Genomic DNA, 18,091 nt, shown 5'->3' with positions numbered 1-18,091 from the left:
AAGGACTCACCCTTAGCACAGAATTAAAGCCCAAATAGTCAATTATAACGCTTTAAAAATGTGTTTTCTGTTTAAAAAACCTCTTTTCTGTCCTCCCTAAGGAGCGTCCTAGACCTCATTTGAGACTTTTAGACCATCTGAAGCAGCGTGGTTGTTGCACCACACATTTTGATGGGTAAAAGGAATGTCTTGGGAAATGAGGCCAACTCAGTTAAATCCATAAAGGTGTTAGTATGAATCTTCAAGCCACTGGCTTCCGAGTCCTTGCTGTACCTGTGGGATCCCATGGAAGGCTCCATAGAGGGATTCCTTTCTGGCAGGCTCAGGGTTGCGCTGTTGGGTAACCAGGTTCGAGCCTTTGCTCCACCTTGGAGAGAGGACAAATCTCACCCTGGGTTTTTCTACTTTAAGCCTTAGTTACAGGGTTTATAGAAGCTGCTGGCTCTGCTACTGATGTCCTGGTGAGGGTAAGCACGTTCCTGCACCAGCAGGGAATGAAGGATTTGAGAATCCCATAAAGCCCAGGAGCAGGCACAGGTACTGACATTCTTGTGTCAAGATTTAGGAGGTTTTGCCATAAGGGCTTTGTGAATGGGCTGGCAAATACCCATTGGGTGGCGGGTAGGAGATCTCAGCTGTGTGTCAGAAGGAGCCAGTTAAGAGGTAATAGAACACCCAAATCCAGGTGCAGTTTTGTATTGGCAGCAAGTTCTCCCTCAAAGCTCTGGGAATGCTGCATCCCAGGCTGTGTACCAGTGACTGTTGCGGTCCAGCCAAGGAGAGGGGACAAAGCCCCACAGCTAGGAAGAGCCTGAAGAGCCTGCTGTAGGAAAGCTGCAGAAAGAGCTTGGGGGAAAGGATACGAATGAGGTCTGTTTCGAAATGCCAGCCTTATAAACAAAGCAAATCTGGGGTTTCAGCTGCAGACATAAAAACCCCAGTCTGTAAAGTGGAAAAGGAAGATGCTTAAAACCGACACTGTGCACAATGCCCCCTTTTCACTCTATTTGTTAAGGAAAGGACTGGTCAGTCCAGTGCTACAGAGGTAGGAGCCCTTGGCTACCAGAGCTGAGCTCTCATCTACATCCCAGCCACCTCTGATTGCTCCCTGAGCAGCGGTGAGCACATGGAGCCAGTGTTTATTTTCTTCCTTGCTTATTTATTACAACAAAAGCACAAGGCAGAGGCCTCTACGTGTTGTGAACCCTGCAATTGTTCGAGTTTCCAAGAGGTCACGAGGGTCCCAGATAACATTAGCAGCTAAGTGCCGTGTTGTCCTTTTGTGTTATCAACAGGAAACATCTTTACCAGCACAGGAACTACAGCTTTGTAATTGGCCTGGTGCAAGAACATGACAGTATTTTCTCATCCTATCAGGATTCGGATATTTTGGGAGCTGGTATATAAAGCTGGCGGCACACAGTGTCTTTGGACATTCGGAACAGGTTCATGGCAGAAATCAGTGTGCTTTGCTATTTTAGTAGTTGCTATAGTTGCAGCATGAATGATTTTTCTGGCCCCGCGTGCTCAAGGGTGCTATTTCATTGCGGTTCAGCCATATAGTTTTATTATTGGCGTGGAGATGGACATAGTTAAAGTAATTATCATGGTGATACAAGGCTCGTAAAGAAGCCTTTAGCAAATAAACAGCGAATCCATAAATCATATCAATGCAGGCCTTGTTTAGCTCTCATTAAATACACACAGACTTCTATGGTGTAGGACTGAGCTCTACCCAAGCAAACTTCAGATTCATTAGATGATAAAATGTTATATTTGGGCTTTGAAATAAGAAGTGTTCCGGGCACTGGATGATCTGAGCCCTTCTGCCTCATGCAGTTAATGGCAAAAAAGGGCCCAGTACCATCTCTAGCTAGCATTAGATCAGAGCAAACAGCGTTTAAAGGGAGCTGTAAAGAGCTGTGCTGGAAGGGGGCCAATATTGCAATTAATATTCTGTACAGAATTACACCACTCGCTGATTATAGCAAACTCATCTGGACCATTTGGTAAAGCTGGAGTGGGTTTTTCCATGGCTGCTGTCGCTGTTTTGGTTCAAAGGAACTAAACACCAAGGAGAAACGACAACAGCAAAACCCCAGCACGATGAGAGCCCTGAAGTGTTCCTGAATTCGAATAACTGGGGGGGTCATTTTCATCCAGGATAAACAGCACTACACAGCCTTTGGTGCCCTCATCCGTGGCTGCTTCTATGGAGTTCCCACAGCCAGATTCTCTGACCTCCACTCTTACTATGGTTTGTCTTAAGCATCTCTTGACTTTAGGAATCCACAGCAAATTCTTTGGTAGAGATGGGTGAAGGGATCATTTTGTTACGGATAAAACTGATTTCTACCTTGAGGAAAGCCTCTTGTTTTCCATTTTAGTGTTTAACACCACAATAAGCAGCCTCAGCAGTTTGCAGGCGCATTTCAGCACTGGATTGGTCACAGAAGCTTCGTTTGGTACAAAGCAGCCCTCACCGATGCCAATAGGTGCTGGGGCAGCAGCATCCCAAAACACCTCAGCATCACCAGGCTGCAGGTTGCTCTGCACAATGATGTGCCAGCCTTATCTCCCTGTATTGTGCCGAATACCATAAATACCAGGGGCTGATGACAACAGGGGTTACTTCGGAGGGACTGACACAGCACAGAGGTGGGGCATGGTAAGAGGCTTTTTGCTCCCTCTTGCAACATGCTGGTGGAGGTGATGAGAAAGGAGGGAACGTTTTGCTCTTCTGACTTCAGCAGCTGAGTAGCGCAGCTCTCCAAGGCAGCAGTGTCAAAGCAGCTTTCTTTTCTCCAAGCAGTACTTTGTGACAGCGGAGCCAGAGGGGTTTAGATTGATGAAGTGAAACTGTGTTGTAGCAAACACAAGACATACGGGGGTTTTATGGGGTTAGGAACATGAATTCAGCAGAGAAAAGGAAACAGCAGCCGCAATGGCTGGGAGTTAAAGCAAAGGCAGGTTAGAAGCGTTTGCCTCCAGCAGAATGTGTGTGTTTGTGCGCTGCAAGAAGTGATGCTGGGGCGAGCTCAGAGGTCCCGGGGTGAACACGGGGGAATCTCTTCCAAAAGATGCACCCTCTCCAAACGCAGCCGCAGAGCTCACACCCGTGGGTGCGGAGCAGACGCTGCGCGGTGCCTTACGCTGAAGGCGATGCTACCGAGGACCGCGGTGGTCCCTCCCCTCCGACGGTCAGGGTAACCCTTCCTCGAGGGGTTTCACCCTGCGGAGCCCCTCAAAGCCGCTGCCCTCGCACACCCTCAGCCTGAATTTCCTGCAGGTGCCAGGGGACGTCCCCGGCACCAGGCTCCGGAGTCAACGCTCGGCGGGTGCCCGGGTGCCTCCGTGGGAGCAGCGGCAGGACCGCGGCTGCTCTCGGGGAGCTCCGAACCCGCGTTCCCTGCACGGAACGCGGAGGGCACGGGGCAAGGCAGAGGCGTGGGAAGCATGACGGTGCATGGCATGTCCCATCCTGCTCTGCTCAGCAGCCGGGACCGGAGCTGTTCCATTCCCTGCCCTCCATCCACATCCACAGCCCATTGCTGGGAAAACTACCTCTTTTGGGGCTGAGTTGATGCTTTCCCCTTCCCCCCCCCCAGGACATTGGTTACCCTTTCCTTTGCCATATGGGTTAGAAGCAGTTGGCTTCATGCTTGCATGGGGGATGCTGGCCTCACGTCTCCTGGCTTCTGACCGTTCTCCTCTCCCCATACCCACAGAGTGAGAGAAAATATGAACTGTTACAGCTGCTTTTCCTTGCATCCATCGTGCGTTTTTGAGGGGATGCTCTCAGTGTGCCTTGCTTTGGTCCAGCATTTAATCGTGCCCCAGGCTGGATCCCATCAGCAGCAGTCTCAGTTCAGAGCCATTAAAAACCTCTGTAAGCAGAGGGAAGGTTTTAAGACCCTATTGTGGATAGGGAACCACCTCAGGGCGCAGAGGGAATTAGCAGGTGTCTGTCCCAAATTTCCTTCGAGATCAAGCTCCTGGTGGTGCGAGGGCTGCTCTCCAGGGCTGCCCGCTCGCAGAGCAGGGCACCGCACCAAGCCTGTGTCCTGTAAAGCAGAGCTTAAAAGACTTGGGATAAAGGGGACACAACTGAGCTGGAGCCTGGCATCTGCAGGGAGCAGAGCAGTGTCAGTGCTTTCTATGAAGGAAGTGTGAGAACGGCTGCGCTTTGCTCGTGAGAAGGGTGAGGCATCCTATTCAACCTGAGCAACCCAACCCTCCTGCAGGGCTTCGGGAGGCTGCAAAGCGCAACGCCTGCAGCACCCTCAGAGGTACCCGCGGCTGCCATTCCCCATCCCTTCAGGGCGGCTCTGTCACTGCTTTTCTCTTGGCCCACAGCAGGGGAAGGGCACTTGTAGCTCATTCCCACAGGCCTGCGGAGTGGAATAAACTGGAAAAGCCCCTTAGAGAAAGGCAGAGAGCTGTGGCTGTCGGCGTGGCTGAAAGCGAAAAGGCTGAAGAAGCCTTTGGCCCACATCAGGAGGGGACCAACTTCTTGTTTTGCTGATACTCTTGAAAAGAAACAAACAGCTGCTTTTCATTTTCCATGCTGATCAGCACCGGGGCTGCAGCAGGGGTCAGCGATGGAGCTGCTGTCCCAGCCTGCACGATGCTGAGCTGAGCCCCTGCCAGTGGCACAGTGATGGGAGAATGTCCTGCACAGTCATTCTTTGTGTTTAAACCCAAACCAAACCAGCACAAATCCAGCTTGGTTTTACAGCTGCATTGCCCTCCTTAGCCATCATTTGGATGCAAGCAATTGGGCACCTATTCATTCCCATTGCCATACTGGGGCGCCGAGCTGCTATTTACACTGACAAAGAGCCAACGCTGAGCAGGGTGCAAAGGATGAATGATACAGGCTAAAACCTTTCCTCTTCTGCAGAAAAACACATCCCTGGAGCCTTCTGTAAAAATACCTTTGGGGCAAACCAGGTTCTCTTTGCCTTTGGACAGCATCATTCACGAAGCGCTACGCCGCAAGGTTGGTCTGAAGGAAACCACACACGATTTGACTCTTTTTTATCTCCTATCAGCGGCGGAGAGCTCGGTGCGGTTACAGTTCTCATTTCTGAGAAGAGAGGATCCTATTTAATCATTGTGTCAGTTGGCACAAACACCGTGTTTGTAGTGAAACGCTAAAAAACAGCAGGCTTATCTTCCCCTCGATCGAGGTTCGTCCGATAGAAGCTCTTAACGTTAAAACTCATCAGTAATGAAACGTTTGAAGGGCTCAGCTCCCCAGCTTGTTTATTGTAGTTTACAGAAAGGTCTGAGCGCTCATATAACAAACCCGAGATCTGTAATCCCCACCCAAGGGCATTCGTTCCTTGGCAGACTTCACTTTGGCTCCAACATCTTATTCCTGGACTTTTTCTAGGGGGGGAGGATGACAACAGCCGCCTTGCTTCGCCGAGCAGCACGTTTCCAAATGCAGAGTGCCTGCAGGGGTTGCCTCATCGCACGTCCTTACCAGCTGCACGAGCGGAGGAGCCAAGAGTCATTTGGAGGGAGAAAGAGGTTGTGAAGCCCGGGGAGAACACTGTGGGTCCCCATCTGACCCCCCCCCGAAGGGCCAGAGAATTTCACCCTGCAGCGAGCCCATCACATCTGCTCGGAGCGCTGCAAATCTCAGAGATGTGCTATTGCGTACGGCAATATTACATCACCCGCTGCTTAAGCAGCCCTAGCATTGACCTGCCCTGATTCAGAGCATTTTATTGGCACTGACTCGCGCTGTGGTATCGAGAGATCCCAAGCACAGGAAAGCCTCCCCTGCGCCGCAAAGCGAACAAGTGCCAAAGAGAGCACTGGGTCCTTGCCCTGGGGAGCTCACTTATCACTCACTTTTATAACTGCCTGGGGTTTAATCCCCTCTGGAGGACCAGCGGCTGTGCGACATCCACCTTGTGCAGAAGCGTCAGTGAGAGCAAGGGCTGCGAGCTCAAGGAGACAGGCAGAGCCGCCGGGGAGATGCAGTGGGTTTTGTTCGTGCTCAGGGCACAGTTTCCAAGATGACGGTGAGTCTGAAGGGCTGCCCTGCTGCAGAAAAGGCCCTTTGAGCTCTCAGAGAACCAAGCAGAGGAGGTGCCGATGGCACTGCAGGGACAGGGGCTGTCACGTCCTTCTCCAGCCCCAGCAGCACCCCCCAAACCAGCTCCAAAGGTAAAAAGCCCATTCACTTGGGAAGCGCTGCCACCGGGCCGGAGGCACAGGCAAGTGGCAAGGTGGAGAAGGCACGGCATCCGCATAGCCTCTCATAGCAAGCACTCCACAGCTGATCTAACAGCATCATAGGAGAGATGGGGCTGACTCACAACAAACCCCGGTCAACCAAGAGACCCAGATGAACTCTTGATAGGGGCGCTTGTGAGACCTACAGCCGTGGGGCAGTCCCACGAGCCTTCTGCTTTGTTCTCCCACCTTTTGCCATATATATACATGATATGTACACACATACATGATATATACACATATATGATATGTACGCATATATGATATGTACACACATACATGGTATGTACAAACATACATGATACGTACACATACATGATATGTACACATACATGATACGTACAAACATACATGATACGTACACATACATGATATGTACACATACATGATACGTACACACACACATTAAATGTACACACATACATGATATGTACACACATACGTGATATGTACACATACATGATATGTACACACATACATGATATGTACACAAATACATGATATGTACACACATACGTGATATGTACACATACATGATACGTATACACAGACGTGATATGTATACACATACATGATATGTACACACATACATGATGCGTACAGACATATATGATATGTACACACATGTGATATGTACACACATACATGATATGTACACATACATGATACGTACACATACATGATATGTACACACGTACGTGATATGAACACACATACGTGATATGTACACATACATGATATGTACACATATATGATACGTATACACATACGTGATATGTATACACATACATGATACATACACACATACGTGATATGTATACACATACATGATACGTACAGACATATATGATATGTACACACATACGTGATATGTACACACATACATGATATGTACACATACATGATACGTACACACATATGTGATATGTACACATACATGATATGTACACACATACGTGATATGTACACATACATGATATGTACACATACATGATATGTACATATATCTACACGGAATTTGTGGGGTTTTTTCCCCCAAAATATAAACTGAAACATTTACCTCCAAAGAGCTGTACTGTGGCTAAAGAGCTGCTTTTCGCACAGGTGTCTTTGTCTGTAAGGAGCCCTTCTTCTGTTGTGGCCTTCTCCCATGCACCCCTGAGATGAAGTCCTTGCGTTGATACACCTGTGCGTGCGTGCACGTGTAAATGCAGGCTTGAACATACAGAGATGCTCAAAATAGATGTTTTCCATGTATAAAATATACATCCATATAATTTAATCGGAGGGCAATGATTTAACTATGCTTGCTCTGCAAAGGAAGCACCAATAAAAGATGAGTGACGGTGTTCTAGGGCTCAGTCGGGCACCTGCACCTTTGCGACAGCTCGTGTTTACTGTCCGTGAGAGCTCTGTACGCGTGCAGAAAGCGCTGAGCCAAAAGCACAACCCCAGCCCAGCACAAGCAGCTTTTTCACTCGCTGCTCACGGGGGGGAACCGACGGCCACTGACGTGGCTCTGCGCGGGAGCTGGTGGGCAGCGAGCGGCCAAGCGCGCTGGAGCTGAGCGTCGTGCTTGGCTTCCAGGGCGATGAGACCGGAGATGCACATGGCAGGGGGGTGGAACTGGATGATCTTAAGGCCCTTTCCGTCCCTAACTACTCCATGACTCCATGTCTATGGCTGCATGGCATTTTTCTGTAGCCTGAAAGGCTTTCCCCTCTCCTGTCTCAGTCTGCCTGAGAAGGAAGGAATTGAATGCCCCATTAGAGTAAATAGAGAGCTAATGCTCATATGGTGGATTTAATGCTTTGATAGGATGCTGATTGAACCCAGATACAAATCCTAAAGACAAAGCCATACATCCTGAAGCATTAAAAATGCTTTATTTCATCTGTCATCCTGTACCGAAGTATTCTGAGCATCTCAGGAAGGTTTCAGCTTCTTTGGGCATGGCCATTTGGGCTGGATTGCCAAAGGGATGTCTAGAAAGACCCAGGATAAATCTACCCCACAAAAAACGAGTGCTGTGCTCCAGCCCCTAGCCTGCCCGAGCAAATGTTGGTCAAAAGAAATAAGCAAAGGTAAAAACCCCAGTCTTGGAGGTGAAGGGAAGGGATGTGTGGCCAAACACAGCTCTTGAAGTTCTTCTGCAGGTGGCTTGGGTTTCAAAGCCACTTGTGTCCTTTACTATGGAGTATGTGGCTGTCCACAGCCCCTTGAGGTTTACTGATTGACTGTTCTGCTGCTGGAGCTAATAGCAGGGCTTTATATAGATGAGCTGCAGATGGAACCGACAGTTCAGAGGACTGCAAAATAACCTGGGTGGATTCAGTTACAGCTTCGAGACGAGCAAGTGAAGCAACAACAAAGGACAACAGCTTCAGCCTTTGAAATGCCAGCTTACAGCATGAAGGCAGTGAAAAATAATACTCTGTTAACTTCTTGTTTGGGACAAGAAAAGCAGAACACTTCCCTTAATGACATATTAGCTGACAGTGGGGCTTTTATGACTCTTTCGTAGTCACCGATGAATCACTGGATGGAAGCACAGGGACAGAGTGTTCCTATCTAAAGGTTGCTGTCCCAGTGGTTCACTGTCACCCAAAACAAGTTGCTTCTCTTGCTCTGATTCTCTCTCGTGTCATTGTCATCAGCAATACAGCTGGTCCAAGCTCTTGCAGGGCTGATCAGCCCAAGATCATCTCTGCTTGATAACCCTGCAGGTTTGTGTTATCACCATGGGTGAAAGCAGCTCCGTCCCCAGACCACGCTCTGGGCCCTCGTCACCCTCATTGCCAGCGTCACAGCTGCATCCCACCATGGCAAACCAAGTTGTCTCCAGATCTTATCAGATCAGAGCATCCATTGTATTCCCTCCTAATGCAGTTCATATGTTTAGCCATTTCCCTTCACAGGCATCCGCTCTTTCCAAATTCTTTGCATTTTAGAATCTATATCCTTGGGTTTGATCTTTTGCATTGAAGAAAAAATGCCTTCATTTGAAGCTTCATAGTGAGGGCTCAGTGCATCTGCCAGAGGTCCTGGCACAGCCTGCGTCCTGCAGGAGCAGTTACTTTCCAGTGAGTCTCTAAAATTGCTTATTTACTTTCACTTGTATGCCAAAAATACTTTAAAATCAGGGCAGTTTTTTCCAGTTACACAATCACCAGAAATATCTTGAAGCCCTGCACTTCCAGCGCCGTTCAATAGCCAACGTGAACGCAGGCAGAACAGTTTAGAAGGACCATAAAAAGTGTTCTCTCCCTGAGTTTGAGGCTTCAGAAGCACAGCTCCATGCCTCCAAGTCACCGAACCTACAAAGCAAACCCAATCCCCCTTCTTTTATAATAGCATGGGGAAAAGAGCTGGCGAACGTGAGGCCAGGCGGTCCCTGCTGCTCTTCAGCAGCTTCCTGAGTGGAATTATCGCAGCCAGCCACCTCTAGAAAACCCTTTCATGTCTGTTCACACAGGGTTTATTTACTGCTGTTGGCAAAGCAAAGCGACAGCTGATTTCTGACAAGCCCTGAGATTCAGATATTTTTCCATTGGAGCTTTTTAATTGATTATAGAGGATTGAGGACACTGGTGCGGGACAGGAGCTGCTCCGACCCTTTTTGACCCATCCAAAGCACTGATAAAACCTTCTTTTCGGCAATCCTAGTTGAAGTATGGGACCCTGTCCCCTCCTCTGCCTTGAGGGCACAGGTAGCAATATGCAGAATGAGCTTCTAAAGATCTCAAAGTGCTTTGAGTTGTTCTCCTTACTCATGCATATTTTAAATTCCCTTTTAAGTCCCAACGGTTTGCATGGGTGTAATTCAGAGCAGACTTGGGGCCTTGCATATTTTGCATACCCACGAGTTATGTGAGTCCAATTACTGAACTAAAGACGACAGGAGCATTATGATGCACTTGAGGAGTAAGAGGCTGGGCAAAAGCAAAACTCACAACAAACCCAGAAAGGGTTTGCTTTGTAATTTTAAGCCCACGGTCCCAGATGAAAGCAGGCATTGTGTCCCTCGACAATGGCCAGAACAGAATCAGCCTTTCTCCAAACCTACCAAAGAACCAAGGTCTTAATTTGTAGGTTTAAGTTCCTGGCACTCTGTTTATATATATATATATATATATATACATCTGTATATATACATCTGTATATATAACATATATATAAGGCATGTAGCCTTTAAATGATATTGCAAAAGTAGAAATAGCATGATAAACCTTCAAAGCTGACATAAAAAAGAACCTGTGTTTTAACTTAGTGTTGAGTATTTATACAGCCGGCACCGTTTAGTCCGGCATGTTCGAATGAGTGCAAGCCTGTGGTTGCAGTTGTGTATAAAAATATTGCAGCCCGCTCCTGCTTTAGGAACTAAACTTCAGCTCCCAATAGCTCCCTCTGTAATTCTCTTTCCAAATAAAAGGAAGAACTATTCCTGGCTCGGAACGGTGTATTTCTGTGGCTTCTTGAACTATAATGAAGGCAGTCTGGAATGTTAAAAAGTACATAGTCAGTGCCAGTTCTGAACCCAGGGTAATTTAGGCTTTAAATGTTTTGAAGTTTACATTTTGAGTCTGTTATTGTACAAGGTCCTAATTAAAATGTTGCTGTAGTCCAGATCACTAATGCTTCTTGCTCAAAGATCCATTAACATCTATCTTCAAACCACTACTTAGGGAGCTGGAGCGTTTTGGTATCGAGGGCTTAAGGCCATCTGCTTGGAAAACTATTTGGTCTTTATTTGGCTCCTTCTAATTGTAGGAATTCAAAGACATCTTTGATATCCACTGCATTCCAGCAGCGGAAACATCAGTTCTCTTTCTGTAAATGTTTCAGTGCTTGTCTCTGCTGTAGACTAAATCCTGATGCAATTTAAGGAGCAACCTGCCAAGCTGGTCGCTGATGAATCAGGCTTGGATTTTGCCTGTGCACTGCAGAAACAATACACACCATTGATGCTCATTATCATCCCTCCGTTTTCCCACTGGAATGCTACTGAATAAATCAGAATCCTGTGACGAGCTCACTTGGGAGTCCTCAACGTCATCAAAACCCAACAACAGCTCCTCTTAAGATTAACAGCACCATGGGCTCTTCTTGTTACGATCCGTAGCACAGTGTCTTCAGGCTTTGATGCCCTGAAAGTGCCTTCACATTTACATCCTGTGTGCGAAGAAGCGAGGTTAAGGTTAACCTGACTTGTGCCCTCAGCTGACATTAAAACTCCTCTACCATGTGCAAACAGTGCAGAATTAGCCCAGTATCAATGAGAGATAGGGAACATGAAAGTTGACGCCATGGTATTGGGGTTTGGTTGGCTGGGTGGGGGGGCCCCTTCTAAAGCCCAGTTTTTCAAGGAGATTCCCTCGAGGATGTCTCAGGAATACATTGGCTATAGGAATAACTCAGCAAGAGAGCAATGGCTTTGTGATAATTCTGCATATTGAGGGGGAAGTGAGAGTTTTTCAGCTGGAAAGACCTGTGTGCTTCCCTGTGCCAAATAACACAGCGTTTTAATTCTATTTAGCCCAGGTTTAGGTTCCTCTTTGCCCTGAGGCACATGAATACATATTGCGTGTGTGTAAACGTGCACATACCTCTTCGCAGGACACTTAGACACAAGCCATTGGCCAACCAGCAGTGGCACGCTCTCAAGTCCTCCACCTGAAGCAGGTCTGCTTTGTCTGACAACTCATTAAAACCCACAGGACCCCATAGCAGAAAGACCCCAAAGTGTGAGATAAGACACAGATGCTGCAGGCCGGGAAGGTGGTTTCCTAACAGCAGGAAGCACTTTGTCCACCCCAAGCCTGTGTAATGTACAATTACACAGCTATTATTCTATTTGCATTTACTTATTATTGTACAATAATAACAATTTGCAGTGTAGCACCCATGGGATTCTTATGCAACTCCTTCCATGGGCTGTGAACGGCCCTTCAGAGCTTAAAGAAACCTCTGGGCAGCTCTAAGCAAGCAAGAAAAGTCCTTTCCTCTCTTAAACCCCAAGCCCACAGCCAGGCAACTCATAGGTACATTGAAAAAGAGTGGACCTCCTTAGTGCCTGCCTGTGTTGTCTGTGGAGGCTTCAGCTCTTGACTTTTATCACCCTACCCCTTGATGCTTTGTACCCAGAAAAGCAAACACCCTGATGCTTCAATTCAAAGGTGCTTTCTCCATACCCAGCCACACGCTGTTCTGCACAGTGCACCTCCTAACGTGACACGGGATTCTGCAGCATGCCTTATTTTTAGCTACGAAGTTTGTTTTTCAGGTGTCAGTAAAAGGAGGCGTTGTTATTTCCACATAATCAAGGCAAAAGAAAAAAAACACAACAACCAGTTTCACTTTCTTTGAAGCTTTTTATCTCCCTACAACTGGATTTGAATCTCTGACTTCATCACCACAACCCCAGAGCCATAACCACAAGGCCACATGGTCCCAGAGCTGTTTTTGGAGGTGGCAGTGATGTGAGTTATTTTAGAAGCTGCTAGCTATAAATTTCAGTTATATTTGAAGGAGGATGAGTTAGCTTTGAAAGTCCTTGCTGAGCCTGCCCTTCAGTCACCGGTGGGCAATTACTGAGGCCACTGCCAAGAGCTCCAGTGGAAGAGCGGCTTGCAGTTGCTACCATAAACCACCAAGTGCAAACAAACAGCAACTGTGAGCGACAGTGAAACCAATTGTCCTTGCTGGTATCACGATCCCGAGCCGGGCTGTGACGCAGAAAGTCAACCTGCACAAAGCCATTACGGCGAGCTCCAAATAGCATCCAAACAAGTCAGTTTTAGACCACTTGCCCGCGCGCGATGAACGCAACCCAACCACCTTGACTCGCTTTTAAAAGGCTTCTCCCTGACCCTTCGGCTCACGCTGAGCTTTGGCGCCCTTGGTTTCCTGCCTGCAAACACCGCAGGTCTGCTGCTGCACACCGCCGGTTCCATGCACCCCATGGATGAACGCGACGGGCTGTGCTGGGCACTACGGATCTCCCCTCTGCAATATGAGGGTCGCTCGCAGAATGATACACTGCCTTGCAAGGCCTCGGTGCCAAGCCTCGTGCAAAGGATGGAGTCCCTGGCACAGCCAAAGCCGAGTAGTTGGGGGTCTGGTATCAGATAAGCAACGAATGAACAGCAGAATGAGTGGCTAGAAGCCACAAAAGGTGGGATTCAGCTCTTTCACAGCTCGAAACTGCGTTTTTCCTTACTCATAAGAGTAATTCTCAGCTGCAGAAGTTAACCACGTCTGTGGGAAATGCAGAGAACTTTGGGTGTGAAATGATTTTGATCAGAGTAAGGGTCACCTGAGAGATGGTGGGAGCCGCTCATTCAACATTGTGCCTGATACACACAGTTCCCAGTTGAGTATTTTGTTGTCAGTGGTGAAGTGACACTGGGAGCTGTAGAACAGACAGTAGTTTTGCTCTTCCTCATGATAAAGATGACCTCTCACACAACAGCAGAGCTCCAAGGGAAAGGCAGAGGGCACAAGTGCTGCTGCCATACAAAACCAACAGAGATGCTCAGCCTTAGAAACAGAATCCATATTTGTTTATGTCTATAAGGCAGAGCCCAGCCGTTCAGAAGAGACTGAAGGGCTGAAGAGAATCCTTTAAGGAGGAATAAGAAAACAGGAGGACATTCCACAGAGCTGTATTGCTGGAATAGTATTAGCCCCAATTGCTGCCTAAGAACTGGCCGCACCAGCCCAGGTGGGATGAATCCTCTTTCACTCTCTCCTGTAAGAGCAAAGCCTTATAATTCCTTAGCCACAAGTTCAACCTGTGAATGGTTAAAACTGGAGGGGACACACACAACAAACAGACCTCCTGCTCCAGTGAACCTGCTCCTGAAGACCGTGCTTGTCCCTCCACTGTCTGAGATCGATACAGGGGCTAGAGAGGCCAGGTAGATGTTACAGATGACTCTTGATCATGGCTAGGGCAGCAAATGACCCTGGAGGCACCACTGACGCAGACAAAGATGAGGATACAGGAAATACTCTTCAAAACCCAGAGAATCACCCAAGTACAATTCCGGAGTTATCATCTATGATTCCATTATTCCTAACGGACATGAGAAATCACGGCACGGGAAGATCTATTAGAATACTGTAAAATGTCAACTCAGGGGAAAAAATAGCAGTCTCAGCATCAAAGGTCACATCTATTCTGATACTTGAAAGCATTTTTGGAAGCAGGAGTCCCTTTGGAATTGCAGTGGAAAGTCTGCAAGGAAAAATGAAGCACGAAGGACTAACGCTACAAGTAAAGAGGATGGGTAAAGGCACCACCAAAGTGCCACTGACCTCTTCTGTTGCCTCTTAGGAGCTCAGTTGTGCCCGTTATAACTCTTATTTAATAGTTGAGGAATGGCAGAGCTTAGAGACTTGTGCTCAGCCCTGGACACAGGCCTTTTACTGAAGCCCTCACAACAGCCATTTTGTCCTGGTTTCCAGGAAGGAAAAGGTTGCTCCTGGAGCCTAAGAAAACTGTCCCAAAAATCTCAAAGGAAAAAGAAGGATAAAAAAAAAAAAAAAAGACATAAATAAAACCCAAACAAACAAGGAAAACATTTCACTAAACCCCATCTTTGGAAAAACATAGCAATATTTTTCCATCCAGAGAAATCACTATAAATAACGCTCGAACTATTAAAAGGGTGAGCGCAGAAAACGGCTATTTACATAGGGGCATTTTGTGCCGTTTCAGGCTAATTTGTCACCGATGGAGGAGCCTCATACGTTCGCTGGAGGAAATCCAGAGCTTTCAAAGGTTTTCTGTCAGGGCTTGAAAAGTTGCCAGGTTTTTTAATGGAGCCGAGCAGTCTCAGGCCTGTTGTTCTCAGAGATTTTGTGAGCCAGGGCCGCATGTTAGCAGGAAACAGAGCCAAGTGGGCTTCCTGAGCGTCTGAGAGAGGAAACACTGTAATAAGCATGGAGGCTGTGGTTAAAAATAACTCTGGTATATAAAGGCTGCAAAGGATCCCCTCTCGCTCATACGCGCCGCTGCCTCTTGGCTGCCTGCTTCGCGCTGATTTCATGTGAATGGGACGCTTTGCCATCCCCTCCGAGCAGGTGGTTTCGAAGCAGAAGGAGGCAGAAAACAGCCCCGTGAAGCAGGCAGGCACGAGAGGGCTCTGATTTCGGGTGTTTTTGGGCTTGCTTTCGAGAGCGTTCCGGTATTTAACTGCAGGCTGAAGTCAATGGTGAAAAATCACTGGGTGTGCGGTGATACGAAACTGAGAAAAAGGGAAGAGCGTGCATCGGGCGAGCCCTTGAGCAACAGGAGAAAGGGCCCCTTGCATTGTCACCCCCGGCCCCAGTGTGGCTGGGACCACTTCTGCTATATTCTGCTATTTCATCCCACCCTGTGCCCCCCGGCCTTGCCAAGCATTGGCCAACTAGAGGAGCTTAATGTGGCAACCCCCAGCTGAAGGGACTGGCCACCAGCAATCAGTGCTCTGCACTCCCCATGCACTGGTTTCTCATCAAGCAGAAAGCTGCCTGCTATCCCTCACTGAATTCAGTTGGCACAGGATTAGACCCATCTCTTTTCTTCCAAAGGCAGTGATTTTCCTTGCAAATGTGGGATAAAAAACACTGGTTATTTGGCAAATCAAGGCACCCTTTTCCCTGCTGTAACCTGACACTAACATCCACACTAAACTCCATTCTGAACACTTCTTTGTAGCCCACATCATGCTGTAATTGGCAAAACACATTCTTCCCAGGCTCGTATTTTTATTGCAAACATTTATTTGGCACTTTATGTGGCAAATGAAAAGAAAATTTCACAACTCATTCTACAAAGTTGCATTGTGCTCGGCCGCCCCTTGAAAAAGCATTTTATTGCTCAAGAGTAGCTGTAACCGTTCAAGGGATTACAACGGGGCTATTCTCTCAAACTATAATGGCTGTGTATGCTAGAGCACCAACTATTAATAATTGTGATCAGCATCAACCCTGACGACTGGCACCTAATTTGACCTAGAGCCTATTGCCAGCACTAAGCGTGACATTCCTTGAAGGCATACCAAGCGGAACAATTTGGAGGATATTTTCAGGTGAAAACATAAGCTGCAGGTTTGTTTCGGAACAGAAAGCATTTTATACAAGACACAGAGCACCGTTCCGAAGCTCAGGAATTTATATCAATAAATACCCTTAAAGGTGGGCATTAATAGCTCAACAAACCCAAAAGTGGTCACAATGGAGATGGAAAAAAGTCTGTCCCAAAATATCCCACTTGAAGTTTCAATCGTGATGCTATAACTAATTGTGACCAGGACAGAAAATGTATACCTTTCTGAATACTTCAGTGATCTGAGTCTGAAAAGGACTTCACAGGCCAGGAAGACAAATGAGATCAGCTGCTCTATACATCCAGCCTGTCATGCAGAGATGCCTGTCTTCCTCTCGCTGGCTAATTCACTAAGCTCTGATTCATACTTCCATGTATTCAAACAGGGAAAGTCACTCCAGGCAGCGAGCAATTCCAATTAGCAGTGTCACAGTTAATGAAATGCGTGCTCCAGTATTTCCCATTACTCAACTGCAGGACATATGACTAATAAATAATACAGGTGCAGTACAAAGAAGGTATTTTATAAATGAGAGCTAAACCCCACGCGGTTGTTGTGTTAAACAAGGCTTTCCACCCTCCTCCATCTATGAACTTCTACTCTGGATACTGGGAGAACAAACCTCCACCTAACAGATAAAACCATGACCTATAGAGGTGTCCTGCCGATCAAAGAGGGAAAAACCCCAAAGCCTTCCTCTCTTCTAGGTAATTCCCTTCTCGTGGCTGGTTTTAAGCTTTGTCCGGTCTTCCCTCCTCTGTTAAAACCCGTGGACTTCCAAGTGACAACAGAATCTGCAGTCAAGGCCATCTGCATCTGCTGCACTGACTCAGGCTGCAACCGGGCTCACGAGATAGAAACGGAGAGAAGGGCATCTGAGGAGTTCCCTGAGCTTCCCTCAAACAGAACGTTCCCCTGCGTTAATGGATTGCTAAGCTCAGTTCTCACTTCTAAAGCCAGTTAACTGCAGGTCTTACAGCATTACCCATTGTCCTGAGGGACACAGGAGATAAGAGGTCACTTTACTTCTTCTCCTGGCATCTCCAACCAATCAGCTAAGCTCTCTCCTAAATGCAGACTAGGAAAGATGTGACTTGTGTGAAATCTCAGGGTCCCACTCGCTGTATTCCAGAATCAGATGAGTTTCACCTTGTTGGGCTGATGATTTCATGGAGGTTATTCCATGTTCATTAATAGTAACAGTCATTTTTCTGAATGAAACCATAGGCGCTTTCTGACTGATGCTCCTGTTGTTCCACACCCTCATTGCCTGTTTCTTCACTAGGTGCTTGCTTCTGTCACAAAAGAGTATTTGGCAACAACCCAGAGCTGCTTGTCCTAAGCAGTGGCTGATGTTTCACTGATAGGATTAAACGTGCTTTCGAGGCTGTGGTCTCACTTCACAGCTCTGCAAAAGGAAAAGCAGAGCTCTCTCAAATGTGTTTTTAATTGACAGCTGAAAGGGACATCTGCAATCCAGCGTGTGTGCATGCAGCACACACAGCAGTGAAAGCTGGCAGAGACACAGCTCCATACCTAATCAAAGCTGGTAATTAAACAACTGGCATACATTGGTTAGGTTTGAAGAGTCCCCAAATGAAAAATGACAAAAAAAACAAACCCTTTACAGCTGAACACTCCCATTCTGCACACAGCAGATTCAAATAACAATACGCAATTACCTTGATTAAATTCATTAAACAGCTGATTTTCTTCCATGATTTACTGAGCCATTTACGTACTTC

Source organism: Pezoporus flaviventris, unplaced genomic scaffold (genome assembly GCF_033815535.1).
Source record: "Pezoporus flaviventris isolate CSIRO_AGI_PZ_B2104156 unplaced genomic scaffold, CSIRO_AGI_Pfla_v1 ptg000043l, whole genome shotgun sequence".
In the NCBI taxonomy this organism is placed as follows: domain Eukaryota; kingdom Metazoa; phylum Chordata; class Aves; order Psittaciformes; family Psittacidae; genus Pezoporus; species Pezoporus flaviventris.
Note: the sequence above shows the minus strand (reverse complement) of the source record.